The sequence below is a fragment of the Leptodactylus fuscus genome, chromosome 3, assembly GCF_031893055.1.
Source record: "Leptodactylus fuscus isolate aLepFus1 chromosome 3, aLepFus1.hap2, whole genome shotgun sequence".
Lineage (NCBI taxonomy): Eukaryota > Metazoa > Chordata > Amphibia > Anura > Leptodactylidae > Leptodactylus > Leptodactylus fuscus.
The window spans coordinates 231,994,375-232,009,673 of record NC_134267.1 but is presented as its reverse complement, the minus strand read 5'-3'; positions in this window follow the sequence as shown (position 1 = coordinate 232,009,673).

Below are 15,299 nucleotides of genomic sequence, written 5' to 3'. Positions count from 1 at the left end.
AGATAGATATGGGATAGATAGATAGATAGATAGATAGATAGGAGATAGATAATAGATAGATAGATAGGAGATAGATAATAGATAGATAGATAGATAGATAGATAGATAGATAGAGTAGAGAGAGTAAATAGAGAGGAGATAGATAGATAGATAGATAGATAGGAGATAGATAATAGATAGATAGATAGATAGATAGATAGATAGATAGATAGATAGGAGATAGATAATAGATAGATAGATAGGAGATAGATAGATAGATAGATAGATAGATAGATAGATAGATAGATAGATAGATAGATAGGAGATAGATAGGTAGGAGATAGATAGATAGATAGATAGGAGATAGATAGATAGATAGATAGATAGATAGATAGATAGATAGGAGATAGATAGATAGATAGATAGATAGATAGATAGATAGGAGATAGATAATAGATAGATAGATAGGAGATAGATAGATAGATAGATAGATAGATAGATAGATAGATAGGAGATAGATAATAGATAGATAGATAGATAGATAGATAGATAGATATGTACTGTATGTATACATGTAGCAGTCTGTTCTATAATCTTGCACACGAGGAATGTCACTTAGTAGAACAAACATTTCTAGGGAACTTCGTATCAAACCAGGTTGAGATTGTGAAGGACTCTTGGCGTCCCGGTGGAGCAGATAGCCCTCGCTGCCAGGCCCTCCCTCCATAGCCGCACTATACACATGAGCAGCAAAGTGTGAACTTACTTATTCCAGGGTGTCAATAGCACGTATACCGTGAGAGGCGCCCCAATTTATACACAGGGTGCAATGTATATGGAGACTCAAAAGTCCTTCCTTAGGTGACTGTAGATATAAACTGCTATGTATTAATATATTATACTGTATTATAAAGCAGTCTGCCTTAGTGGTCCATAGCAACCAATCACAGCTCAGCTTTCATTTTATATTCTGCTGCTGAAAAATCAAAGCTGCCCTGTGATTGGTTGCTAAAAATTTAGGGTTCGGCCAAATCCGAAATTTTGGGGGGGGTTCTGCACCTACGAACTGCCATAATACTCTAGGGTCTGTTCAGATCCCAGAGTATAATAAGCAGAGGCCCAGGGGAGGTGACAAACATAACAAACAGTGTTACCCCCACCCCGGACCCTGGCACTGCTCCCTGGCCTCCATAGGTGACGTCAAGGACTGTTGAGGCCTGTTATTGCACCTCAGGGGCCATGTGGCATGACACTATGAGCCATTATCTCACCATGGGTCCTTAGCCTCTGATCATTATAATAAATTTTCCCAAATGTCTCCATCTTCGTTCTGTCCCACTGGTATGTGAGCTGACAGTTTAGTCCTCATTGCTGATGTTCTCTGTTATCAGCCATTATCAGAGGCTTCTATCTAGAGAACTTGTGTCCATAACATAGTCACAAACATGACCTGACACACTTAGTACTTTAATTTGGGGTAGTTAGGCCTGGTTCACATCTGCATTCAGGGACCCCCCTGAATGGAATACCAAACACATTGACAAGCGGTGAGCAATGAAAGCACATGGACCCCATAGACTATAAAGTGAACTGCTTTCCTCTCTGCATGTTCTGTGCGGACACCGCGTGGAAAACACACGGACCCCATTACAGTCTATAGGGTCCGTGTGCTTTCATAAGCTCACTGCTTTCGGTATTCCTTTCAGGGCGTCCCTTAACAGAATACCGAATTCAGATGTGAACAGGTCTCACTATTCTACAATGCTGGACTGAGCCAATGAATCCTGACCATAGTGTTGGCTACACATGGATAATCCCTCACCATATTCCAGATCTCTGCTTGCTGACAGTGAATGCGAGTTTACGTTACATCTAGAAAGCACAGCGGAGGTTTTGTTACAGTTGTATCCAGTCTAGACAATCCTGTGAGATAATATTTGCTGGTATTGTCCTTGGTCAGGTCTTGTACTTTGTGCTGCTTAGTCAGGTGACTCATTGTCGGTAAAGACCTGACAACACAACTTTTCGGGGATTGTGCAACCTGTTTGCCGACCACGCACATCAGCTGAAACTGATCATGTGACCCAGGAACAAGGAAGGCGAACTCTCACTTCCTTCACGTAATGAATAATCTGCGGTAACTTGTTCCAGAGACTCTTAAAGTGATATATTGTTCATGGAGAGACTAAAGTCAATTGTCTCTCTGTTTGCCGTGCACCAGCTGCACAAAACTAGTCTCATTGGTGACCCTTTGTATTAAAATTGCGTTTTGGGTGCATGAGGCTAAGGCCTCGTGTAACGCGCTGTAGGAAAGACTGCAGCGGAAACGCGTTGCGGTTTCCCAGAAAATCCATCGTTTTCCTCTGCTGACTTTCTACTTCCATTACACCTATAGGGAAACCAATGGCGTTTTCGTAGGTATACTTGGCATACAATGTTTTTGGAATTCGCAGAAATTTTGCTTTGCATATTTGTCTGCCATGCTTGGATGGTGTTCAGCTGAATCCAATCCATTTTGCAGTGACTGGAAAACGCTTCGGTTTTTCTTGCAGCGTCTACACCACGTGGGGCCCCGGCCTAAGACTGGATTGTTCAATAGCAGCTTCTGCACCAAAAGCAAAAAATACCAGTGTGACCAAGCGGAATTGCATGAGATTGTTACACACGTGGGCAAAGAGGAGATCAGAGCTGCAGTTTCGGCCGCACTCTGCCTATTACACAATTCTCAGTTCCTCTCTGATCATGTGACTCTGTGTTTTATCATGGTCTCGTCTATTTAGGAGAAGATTATCGTAGTCAAAAAATTTTTTACAATAATATTTTTCATTTTTTTGGTATATTTTTGCATTTTTTGGTCATTTTTCCTCCCATCTCTGTTTTGGATTTAGTGAAGGCATTGCTGTGTATGGACCCTGCATAAAGAGCAGGGACGTAACTAGCGGGGTAGCAGGGGTAGTGGATGCCACAGGGCCCCGCGACAGCCGCTACCGATGTGTTTTTTTTCTTAATAGGCCGTTACCGGCTGGAGTTACTACAGCTGGTAACGGGCCCTATTTACTTACCGATCCTGGCAGGGGCGCAGGCTCCACAAACACTATTATTATACTCAGGGGTCTTTTCGGACCCCTGAGTATAATGATCGGAGGCCCGGGAGAGGTAAGGAAACATAAAAAATAGTGTTACTTACCTCTCCGGGCAGGCTTCAGGCCTAGTTGTGCGACGTCCATGATGTCACATGACCGGGACCTGCAGGCAAAATACTGTGTATAGGAGCCACTATGGAGCGTAATATTAAGTGCAGGGGTCACTATGGGACGTAATAGTATGTGCAGGGCCCACTATAGGGCGTAATAGTGTGTGCATGGGCCACTATGGGGCATAATATTGTGTGCAGGGGCCACTATGGGACATAATACTGTGTGCAGGCGCCACTATAGGGCGTAATACTGTGTGCATGGGCCACTATGGGGCATAATATTATGTGCAGGGGCCACTATGGGACATAATACTGTGTGCAGGGGCCACTATGGGACATAATAGAGTGCGCAGGAATGGGGGGAGGTTGGTCAGGGTCCATGTCAAAAGTTCGCCACGGGGCCCCGCCATTCCTATTTACGCCACTAATGAAAATGGGGCTCCCACTATGCTGATCATCGCCTCTGCCCTCATGATGGATTAACCAGGCCCATTATCTTCATGGAAGTGAGATCAAGTTCTATGCACAATATACTGCAATACAGAAGTAGGCATATGATTGTATATTCAAGACGAAAAAGGAAGAAAAAAAAAAATTAAAAAAGTTTTTATAATATACGTTTATAAAATAAGTATAATAAGTAGATGATACATTTTATAATATAAAAAATCCCCACAAATAATAATAATTTTAATAAGTTGAAGACTAGAGCTCGTCCCACAAAAAATAAGCCCTTCCACAGCTCTGTGGATGGAAAGCAACGGATGTCAGAAAATACTGATGTAAAGAAAATTTGGTTTTGAAAAAGGTTTTACTTTTTTATTGTCTTTTAATAGTAGTATAATACAACAAAAACTATATCAATTCGATATTGTCATATTCTTACCGAATAAAGTTTTACTGCACAGTAAATAAAAATAAAACTCCCAAAACAATGGCTGAATTGTGTTTTTTTTTCTATCATTTTTTAACACAAACAAGTTTTTTTAACCACTTTGCAACACACTTTATGGCAAACGTATTGCATACTGCTTTATGACTGTGCTCAGTGGGAGCAGTATGAACCTGTCTACAGTGAGCTCCCCCTAGTGGTGGCTGCAGGCAGCCAGGATGCTGACATTGAGCTCACTGTTTATACAGAAGATTTGGAGCACTGTATCAGGAAACCTTTATAAAAATATATGAAGACACGAGTGCAGGGCTGCAGGGTGTGAACACGGCCTTACATAATAGTTATACAATCTAGCCTCCATTGACCTTTTTATCATCTCCTTTGTGATGACATATGACGCCATTCTTGCATGCAGATTGAGGGAAATGAAAGCAGCGCCGGACATGGAAGCTTCTGTGTGGTTGGAGCAGATGACATGGCGCTTTCTGTTCTTCTTGTGCAGCCATTGCCAGGTGTTATCAGCCAAACCACAGCCCTCGGCTGGCCACAAAGATAACAGCAAAGAGGGATTCAAGCGTATAAACCGTAAAGTCTGTTTTATCTGTCGCTGAATAAGATCTATTGCTCCCTGTTATCAGCCACTGCAGGGGAAGAACTGGCTAACTGGTGTATTTTAGGTGTTTACTGCAGCCAAACCCCATCAGTATTGATGGAAACAGCCAGCAATGTTTATAAGAGTGACCCAACTCTCCGGCAACAGCAGAAGACAAAATGTATATTTATATATACTGTATATGTTATGTAAATATTTATATGCTATACCGTGTTTCCCCGAAAGTAAGACGCCCCCTGAAAGTAAGGCATGCGGGGGTTTCTGTTGAATTGCCTAATATAAGGCATCCCCCGAAAAAAAGGCATGCCCGGCAGTGGTGTGCGGGGTTTCGGGGGGCGGGGCTTAGTGGAGCTTTCATGGGCGGGGCTTAGCGAGCTCCACTTCACTGATACAGCAGCCATGCTCTGTGCTCCGTGTGCACAGCAAAGCCGGCTGCTGCCTCTGCTGTTGTAGGATGAGCTCTCCCAGCTCATCCCAGAGGCAGAGACAGCAGCTTCCATACAGAAGAGGCAGCAGCCGGCTTTCCTGTGCACACGGAGCGCAGAGCACGGCTGCTGTGTCAGTGAAGTGGAGCTGGCAAAGCTCCACTAAGCCCCGCCCCCCGAAGCCTCGCTAAGCCCCGCCCCCGAAGCCTCGCTAAGCCCTGCTCACCACTTCCAGGACGACCAGCAGCACCAGCGCTGCTAGGAAGAAGGGAAAGGTAAGTATGATACCTTCCCCCCTCCCCTACCTACAACCTGCAGTCATGCTGACGCTCCACTAAGGAAGTGTCGGCATGACTGCCGGTTGTAATAAGACGTCCCCCGAAAATAAGACAGGTTCTATATTTAGAGTGACAATTTAATATAAGACACTGTCTTATTTTCGGGGAAACACGGTATATATATATATATATATATATATATATATATATATATATATATATATACAGTCCTATGAAAAAGTTTGGGCGCCTCTATTAATCTTAATCATTTTTAGTTCTAAATATTTTAGTGTTTGCAGCAGCCATTTCAGTTTGATATATCTAATAACTGATGGACACAGTAATATTTCTGGAGTGAAATTAGGTTTATTGTACTAACAGAAAATGTGCAATATGCATTAAACCAAAATTTGACTGGTGCAAAAGTATGGGCACCTCAACAGAAAAGTGACATTAATATTTAGTAGATCCTCCTTTTGTCTCTAGTCGCTTTCTGTAGCTTTTAATCAGTTCCTGGATCCTGGATGAAGGGATTTTGGACCATTCCTCTTTACAAAACAATTCAAGTTCAGTTAAATTAATCCTGAAATATTACTGTGTCCATCAGTTATTAGATAGATCAGACTGACATGGCTGCTGCAAACACCAAAATATTTAGAACTAAAAATGATTAAGATTAAAATGGGGTGCCCAAACTTTTTCATAGGACTGTCTATCTATCTATCTATCTATCTATCTATCTATCTATCTATCTATCTATCTATCTATATATTTATATATGTCAAGCCAGCAGAAGCTCACCTGCTTGTTGATGGTTTCCATGTTGCAATATTTTGCTTCAGCTTTGACTGGCTCTCTGATATGCAGTATATACAGTGTTGGCCAAAAGTATTGGCCCCCCTGCAATTCTGTCAGATAATACTCGTGTTCTTCCAGATAATGATTACAAGCACAAACTCTTTGGTAATATCTTCATTTATTTTGCTTGCAATGAAAAAACACAAAAGAGAATGAAAAAAAAGTCAAATCATTGATCATTTTACACAAAACTCCAGAAATGGTTCGGACAGAAGTATTGGCGCCCTCAGCCTAATACTTGGTAGCACAACCGCTTCCGCTAACCAGCAATGAGTTTCTTACAAGGCTCTGCTGGAATCTTAGACCATTCTTCTTTGGCAAACTGCTCCAGGTCCCCCCTGAGATGTGAAGGGGGCCTTCTCCAAACTGCCACCAAGAGATCTCTCCTCCCCCACAGGTGTTCTATGCCTTGTCTGACTGTAGGGGGCGTCTTCTTTTCTTTGAAGGCCTCTTTTTTTCCTGTAATCTCTATGTTGATGCCTTTTCCTACTTTTGTCTCATCTGACCAGAGAACATTCTTCCAGAACGGTTTTGGCTTTCTCAGGTAAGTTTTGGCAAACTCCAGCCTGGCTTTTTTATGTGTCTGGGTAAGAAGTGGGGTCTTCCTGGGTCTCCTACCATACAGTCCCTTCTCATTCAGACGCTGACGGATATTACGGGGTGACACTGTTGTACCCTCGGACTGCAGGGCAGCTTGGACTTGTTTGGATGTTAGTGGAGGTTCTTTATCCTCCATCCGCACAATCTTGCGTTGAAATCTTTCGTCAATTTTTCTTTTCCGTCCACATCTAGGGAGGTTAGCCACAGTGCCATGGGCTTTACACTTCTTGATGACACTGTGCATGGTAGATACAGGAACATAATTATATCCAATTTGGCTTTTTGACAATTCTTTTTGTGGTTTTCCATTGAAGACAAATTAAATGAAGATAATAATACCAAAGAATTTGTGATTGCAATCATTTTCTGGAAGAAACTGAGCATTATCTGACAGAATTGCAGGGGTGCCAATACTTTTGGCCAACACTGTATGTATGAGTAAAAACTAGAGATGAGCAAATAAGTTTAGATCGAACCAGATTTGACTCAAATTTTTCAAAAGTTTTAGGTTCGACCTGAACTTGGGGGTTCGTCACTTATGAATTATACTTTGGGGTCTCTAATCGGGTTGTGGAGGTCCAGGTGAGGTGTAAAAAAATTTAAAAAAACATTATACTCCCCTTGCCTTACCTCTTATGGGCCTCCTTGCTTTTTGGGTGATATCATACGCCCCAGTGTTACCGCTGAGGCCTGTGATTGGGCACATGGGGACTCCAGAGCCTCATGACGTCAGTGTGTCCCATGTGACTGCTGAGGCCTGAAGTTAGGCCTAAAACTAATCTTTGGGCAGAACCATCAAAACCTGAAACCAAATGAATCTTCAGAGGTTGTCCCATCTGTAGTAAAAAGCTGGATCTATGCGGGTATAATAATTTCCCACAATGCACATCGCGGCGGCCATTTCTAGTCTATATATTCAGTCTGTAACAACTTGCCTACTTGCTGATGATTTCCATATGCCAGCCGCTTTATTTTTTCTATATTACAGAGTAAAGAGAAAAAAAGAGGAAAAGGTGACACAGATGTGATATGTGATGTTGTATCAGCGTCCATCATACGGAGCGATTCCTGCTCAGACCTCACATGGGGAAGTGTTTAGTCATTGTACATATTATACTCAGCAGTTTATGGAATAGGCCGGAGATGACAATCTAATGATAGAGAAGTGACTACTAGATACCTTATGCTGACTATGATATAATATTAGCTATATACAGTATATTATACAATCTATATCCTGTCATTCTGAATGAAGCCAGATTAGACAAAGGAGAGATCACATGACCCAGTATTCTATATTGCGGTTGTACAATATTAGGTGTTTTTGGTTATACAAATCCCTCTCTGATACAGGAAGCTTCCGTATTATTAAAGGGGTATTCCAGGATTATGTTACTGATGATCTGTCCGTAGTATCAGATTGGAATCGCTCTGACAACCGACAACTCTGCTGATAAGCTGTTTATAAAAGTAGGTACATGTGGTTAAAAATCCTGTGGTATGAGGTCTTACTTTTTGGGGATGGGATACAATGTTATAGGCTTTTTGGGGTACATATACTGGAGTTCTTTCAAAAGATCTATAATAAATAATAATAATACATTTTATTTATATAGCGCCAACATATTCCACAGCGCTGTACAATTTGTAGGGTTCAAATACAGACAGAAAGATACATTACAAAGAAATTTATTTCGCACAATGGGACTGAGGGCCCTGCTCGCAAGAGCTTACAATCTATGAGGTAGAGGGGGTGACACAGGAGGTAGCAGGGGCGGCATTGCTTATGCAGAGGTCAGACAATGTTGTAATAGAGGTGACTGTCATTACACAAACATAAAACTTTATGAGCCGTCACTAGGGGTGTCCTGTAACATGTGGATGGTGCATGGACATATAAAGTTAGACTAAGATGGCATCATATCATGTGGGGTAATGTGGGAGCGGGGACAGAGGAGGGTTAAATTTTGGGGATTCTAATGACGGTGCGGAAGGGTTTACATTAAAAATTGTGATAGGCTTGTCTGATAAGATGCGTCTTTAGTTTGCGCTTGAAGCTGTAGAAATTGGGAGTTAATCTGATTGTCCGGGGTAGAGCATTCCAGAGAAGTGGTGCAGCTCGGGAGAAGTCTTGTATACGAGCGGGGGAGGTTCTGATAATAGAGGATGTAAGTGTTAGGTCATTGAGTGAGCGGAGAGCACGGGTTGGGTGGTAGACAGAGATGAGGGAGGAGATGTAGGGAGGTGCGGCATTATGGAGAGCCTTGTGGATGAGAGTGATAACTTTATATTTTATTCTATAATGAATAGGCAGCCAATGTAGTGACTGGCACAGACCAGAGGCATCGCTGTAGCGTCTGGCCTGATAGATGAGCCTGGCCGCTGCATTCAGAATAGATTGTAGAGGGGAGAGTTTAGTGAGGGGAAGACGGATTAGTAAGGAGTTACAGTAATCAAGGCGAGAATGAATCAGAGAGACAATAAGTGTCTTTAGTGTATCTCTGGTAAGGAAAGGACGTATTCTGGAGATGTTTTTGAGGTGGAAGTGACATGAACGTGCGAGTGATTCAATATGAGGGGTGAAGGAAAGGTCTGCGTCAAACATAACCCCGAGGCAGCGGGCCTACTGCCTAGGAGTTATAGTAAGGCCTGAGACTGCAATGAATATATCAGGGACAGATCTATTAGATGGTGGAAACAGTAGTAGTTCAGTCTTAGAGAGATTTAGTTTCAGATAGACCAAAGACATGATATTAGAGACAGCAGAGAGATAGTCACTGGTGTTCTGTATGAGTGCAGGGGTGATGTCATGGGAAGATGTGTATAATTGGGTGTCATCAGCATAAAGATGGTACCTGAAGCCAAATCTGGCGATGCTGCTTATGTGTGTAGAAAAAACACAATATACGGTAGTACTAACTGACCACTGTATGGTGGTATTATATGAGCATAGTATGATGGTTTTATTTTGGCATGGTATGCTGTTATTTATTTATTTAGCATATATATCGCCATCATATTCCGCAGCGCTTCACAGATATTTTCAGTCACTGTCCCATATAGGGCTCACTAACTAACCTCCCCGTCACAGGGCTGCCTTAACCAGAGGGCCAATGTGCAATTGGTAATGGGACCCCCTTGGGATAAGCTGGACATCTATAGGACTATCTGGGCCCACCAATGTGTTGCAAAGGCCCTATCAGTATATTTTTGAAGTGTGTTTGAGCACTGTGTGGCAATAATATGTGAGTACTGTTTGTAGGTATTTACATCATGTGACAACCAAGGCATGAATTTTTGGGGAACCGTATTGAAGTACTATTTGGGCACCATACTGTCTGATGCTGACAATAAGTCAGTCTATTGAATGGTTATTTGGGCACCATATGGAAAGAAGGCGCCAACAGGAGACAGAGTATCCCCCAGTGTAAGGCAGCACGGGGCCCAAGATATTCGGCCTACGCCGCTGCTTACATGGGAACTGTTTGGCTGCAGACGTTCCCTATATATTTGTAAGGTCCTGAATTCAGTCATCTAGTGCGGCTATCCACACGGCCATAGACGTGCTCTATTCTTATCAGGCCTGTGTATATAGTCGCTGATGTCTGTATAGATTTACGGCCTCCTCTGTGGTTACGTCTGTAGTGACGTCATACGGAGCACTATGTTACAGTTCATGGATTTATCGCTATACTATGTTGTATCACTGTCATGTTATTGAGTCGGAAGACTGGCACTTACCTCACTGACTACACATTGACCTACATTCATTTCACAGCACGTAGTTAACCCCTTCTTGCCACCATTTACTAGATTCTTCATGATCCAATGTACAGGAAGCATAGTTATGTAACGTCATAGTATTCACCAGGGGTGGAAAGATAGAAAGCTGTTGACTGGGGCCCCTCTGATAGAACACCCCCGTTACCCCCTACACAGTGCAATGCCCTCTTTATTAATTCCTCCACACAATACATCCCCTTTACTGACTCCCCATACAATATATTGCCTCCTTTATCGGCCACCATACAGTATACTGTCCCGGTTACAGGCCCCCCTTTAGCAAGGGCCCTTGTTACAGGCCCCTATATAGTAAGGGACCCCTTTACAGGCCCCCCCACAATATACTATACCCCATATAGGTACTTTAGGTCGGTCCCTACTAAATGACTCCAGCACTTCAAGACTGATTGCACTGATCCATCCCTGCTTCTGCCCATGGACGCCTCTGCTTAGGCCTCCAGGGGGCCCTGTATATTATATCACGATTCTGAACAGTAGGACATGGCGTATGGATGTTGTTTAGTGCCCCCCGTGGGGTTTAAGCAGACGCTGGTGTGGACAGGAGCAGGGATATTCAAGTGAAAAATCAGCCTTTACATGCTGAAGTAATCCAAAAAAAAAAAAACGAGTGGGGGTCTGGGTTGGATCTCAGCTACATCTACTATGGCGGTAATAGTAAATGGTTTAGTTGAATGATGTGTCATTCCAATTATCTTGATACCCAGGGGCGTAACTACCAGGGTAGCAGTGGTACCGGCAGCCACAGGGTCCGGCACATTAGATTGCCCAGTGGGCCCCTGATGTTTTTTTTAAAAAAAATTTAACCACTTCAGTACGGGGCCAATTTGTGGTCCAGGACCAGACACATTTTCGGGTTAATTTGTATGTGTGGTTTTGAGGGCTGTAACATTTTTCTCATATGTCTCATACAACTAATTTTTGCGTCTTTTTTCGGGGACACCTAGGGCTTTATTTTTATGATGTTTTTATTTTCAAATGTGTTTTAATTTTTTTTATATCCGGGAAAATATAAACATAATAGGAGGGAAATTGTGTCTGGTTTTCACTTTATTTTTTTTTTATTTAATAACACAAAGCACTACTAAAAAACTTTATAAAATAGTTTTTCCTCTCCGTTACGGTAATTTTTATTTTGTGTGGTGTTGTCAGGGGTGGGGCTATAACCTTTAATAACGGCGTTTTATTGGCATATTATTTTATTTAATTTTTTTTCTTTTTTTTAACTTTTTTTTTATTATATTTTATTTTATTTTTTTCAGATTGTGTCCCCATAAGGTCATAAGAGACCTTTGGGGACATCTGATCACTTTTTTTTTGTTAGGGAGGCTGATTTCACCTGCAACTGAGACTGGAATCCAGCTTCCTGCATACTGTTCTTCAGACTTACAGAGCTGATCTGGGTCCTGTAGGACCCAGCAGCTCTTGTAAGACACTGAGCCCGGCGGATCACGTGACCTCCAGGTCAGAGGGCGGCCGCATCATGGTGGCGACCATAGCCGTATACACAGCGATCGAGAAGGCAGGGAAGGGAATAAACCTTCCCTGCCATCTCTCTGGGAGCTCCGACTGAAGTTACAGCCGGCTCCCAGCTTCAGCTGCTGTGTTCTGACTGGACGTACCGGTATGTCCTGTCAGAACTAGGCAACCACTTCCCGGACGTATATAGTGCACCTTTTAACCAATAAATTCTACTGTGACCTTGAGCGCGGTCTATTGCCTTCTTCGTATATAGTCTATGGGTGGTCCGGAAGTGGTTAATAGGGCATTACCTGCTGGGGTTACTCCTGCAGGTAACGGGCCCTATTTACTTACTGATCCTCGCTCCTGCTCACGGCCCTTGACTCTTCCCCTTCTGTGGAGGCGGCTGTGATAAGGAGAGGGGATCGGTAACTAAGTCGCAGGCCCGCAAACCCCACCAACACTGCTATCATTATACTCAGGGAAGGGGGGGGATAGGTGGATTGGTTTAACTTGTCCACTTGGTCTCCTGCTAGGGATTTTCTCATGGTCGTCATGAGTGTCCACTGGCTGACGCAATCTGTTCCTTTGTGACCTCAGACTTCCATCAACAGAACCTAAAAATAAAATGGAGAGAATTATAAAGAGATACAATACATTGATGGACACATGACATTGGCATCTGAGGATGAATGGCCTCCACTAATACCTACCCACTATTCCCATCCACATGCTGTGACAACCCAACCCCCTCCCCCTTAATAATGGCCACTAGTCAACCACCTACCCCCACCCCAACCATTGCCCCACCCAAAGAACGACAGAGACCAGAGGGGTTGGATTAAATTGACCTGTCTATCTAACTAATCAGAGCAACAACCAAAAGAGGGGAGGTCCTTAGAGCTCCAAAACATATCTGGCCGCCAATCTGTTCTCCATGCTATTATTACCCCCAGCCGTCAGGCAGTTAAATCTAAGCTACTCCTCAGGATACCGACCCAGCAGGAGTCCAAACACCAGCCAGACTACAAACCTGAAACTAACACAGGGAAAAAACATTACTAATAAGTTTTCCCCAGCACTACAAATTTACATCAATTCCAAAGACACCCACCCCGCCACCGTGAGCATCACTTGAACACCTCTAGTATGCTCACCCCCCCACCAGCAAAAGAGCGCGCTCGATCCCCCCCCTGCAAACCCAAGGCCCACATATCAATCCCTATAGCATTCAAGTGCACCCCATCAGCCAACCAAAAACCACCCTCCAAGTCTTCAAGCTCTGAATGCCTAACACATACCCCCCCCCATGACGAACCACAAAAGCACCAATCACCCGGTTCACTTTGGACCGGGCCTTATTAACTTTGGGAACAGATTGAGCACCGCGCCAGGTATGGCGCGGGATAATGTCCGACCAAACCACAATTAAAGACGGATAATCCATCCACAACCGAAGCAGGTCATGCTTGACGTCCCTAACCAGCAAACGAAAAGGACGAGCAGCCAGATCATTACCCCCCAGATGCAAAACCAAAATGTCCTGGGAACGATCCAACCTGACAAAACGTGTGAACTCACGCATCATACGGCCCAAACCAGACCTCAAAATCCCAGCCACCGCACCTGCACGGACGACCTGGGAAAACCAAGCTGACGGCCCTCTTGACGCAAATCTGCCCTGATCGCACCCCAGTGGACATATGAATGCCCCAATATCCAGACCAGCCGAGGAGATGAACCTGAAAAATAGAACAAGGAAAGAAAAATCTAACAAGAAAAACAACTACAACAAATGCGGAAACACATAAGACAAATAACGACGAGACTCCCATCTCCCAATGCGACGAACCAACTCTGGGCCCAGACCCCAAGCAACCGCTTCGGTAGCTGCCCCGATTCTAAAAGAATGAGGGGCAAAGCCCAGGGAGTCCAATCCCAAACGATCCAAACAATGCCGAAAAACCGCGGTAAACTGATACCGGGACAAATAGTCCCCGTTCAGGTGGCGCAGAACCGGGCCTGAGGAAAAGGAGCACACCTCCTGAAATTGACGACAGCAAACCACTGGGCACATCAACGAACCTACAACGGGGCGTAAACGCACCACCTTACCCTTTCCCAACTGGTCGGTCTTCGACCGGCGAACAACAAATTCCACCCCCACAGACCCAAACGACACCTCCTGCCACAAAAAAACCCCTGCTCGACCCCTAGCGGGAGACACAAGCTCACCCACCCGAAGGGTCCCGAAGAACGCCCAAGAGAAAGCCAGCCTAAACAAAGCACACTCAAACGGGGAAACACAAATCTCGCCCAGAACCGCACCCAACCTATCCAACAATGCAAAAGAAACGGGCCGTCGGCCATCAGGCCGCGACCTGCCCCTGCTAAAACCTCGAACTGCCTGGCGAACCAGGAAATCCTTAGTAACATCAAACACCCCCCTCAGCCGAAAACCAAAAGCCAAGCCAGCCAGCAATCGAGAAAGCCGAGACACAGACCACCCACTAGAAGAACCCCGACCAACTAAAACCAAAACCGCCGTACGACAATCGTCCACCGACAACACGCCCCCCAACTCACCCAACACGTGCTCAAAATCCCTCCAGGCAGACTCATAAGCCGAACGAGTACCGGCAGCCAAAGAAGAACGGATCAAGTCACCCGCCTCATCGAGACCACGTCCCACAGATGCATCGGGCACGGATGACCCACGGCGTCCGCATCTGGAGCCACCGAACGAAATCTCTCCCACTGAAACCGAGACAAAGAATCAGCGATAACATTCGACACCCCAGGAACATGAACAGCCACCACCCAAGCATTCAGCGACAACCATTTCAAAACCAAATGATGAAGCAGGGAAACAACCGGGGGAGGGGAGGCAGTGAGGGAATTAATAGCCGACACCACAGACTGATTGTCACAGTGAAAGCGAACCTTCTTGTCCCGAAAACGATCCCCCCAAACCTCTACCGCCACCACTATAGGGAAAAGCTCCAACAGACAAAGGTTTCGCACCCACCCCAACTCGACCCAGTCCGCCGGCCAGCGCCCAGCACACCACGCCCCCCCAAAATACGCCCCAAAGCCCACCGAGCCAGACGCATCAGTGAACAACTCCCAGTCAACCGTATCGACCGCCGGCGACATTAACAAGGAGCGGCCGTTATAGAGCTCCAAGAAGCTGGCC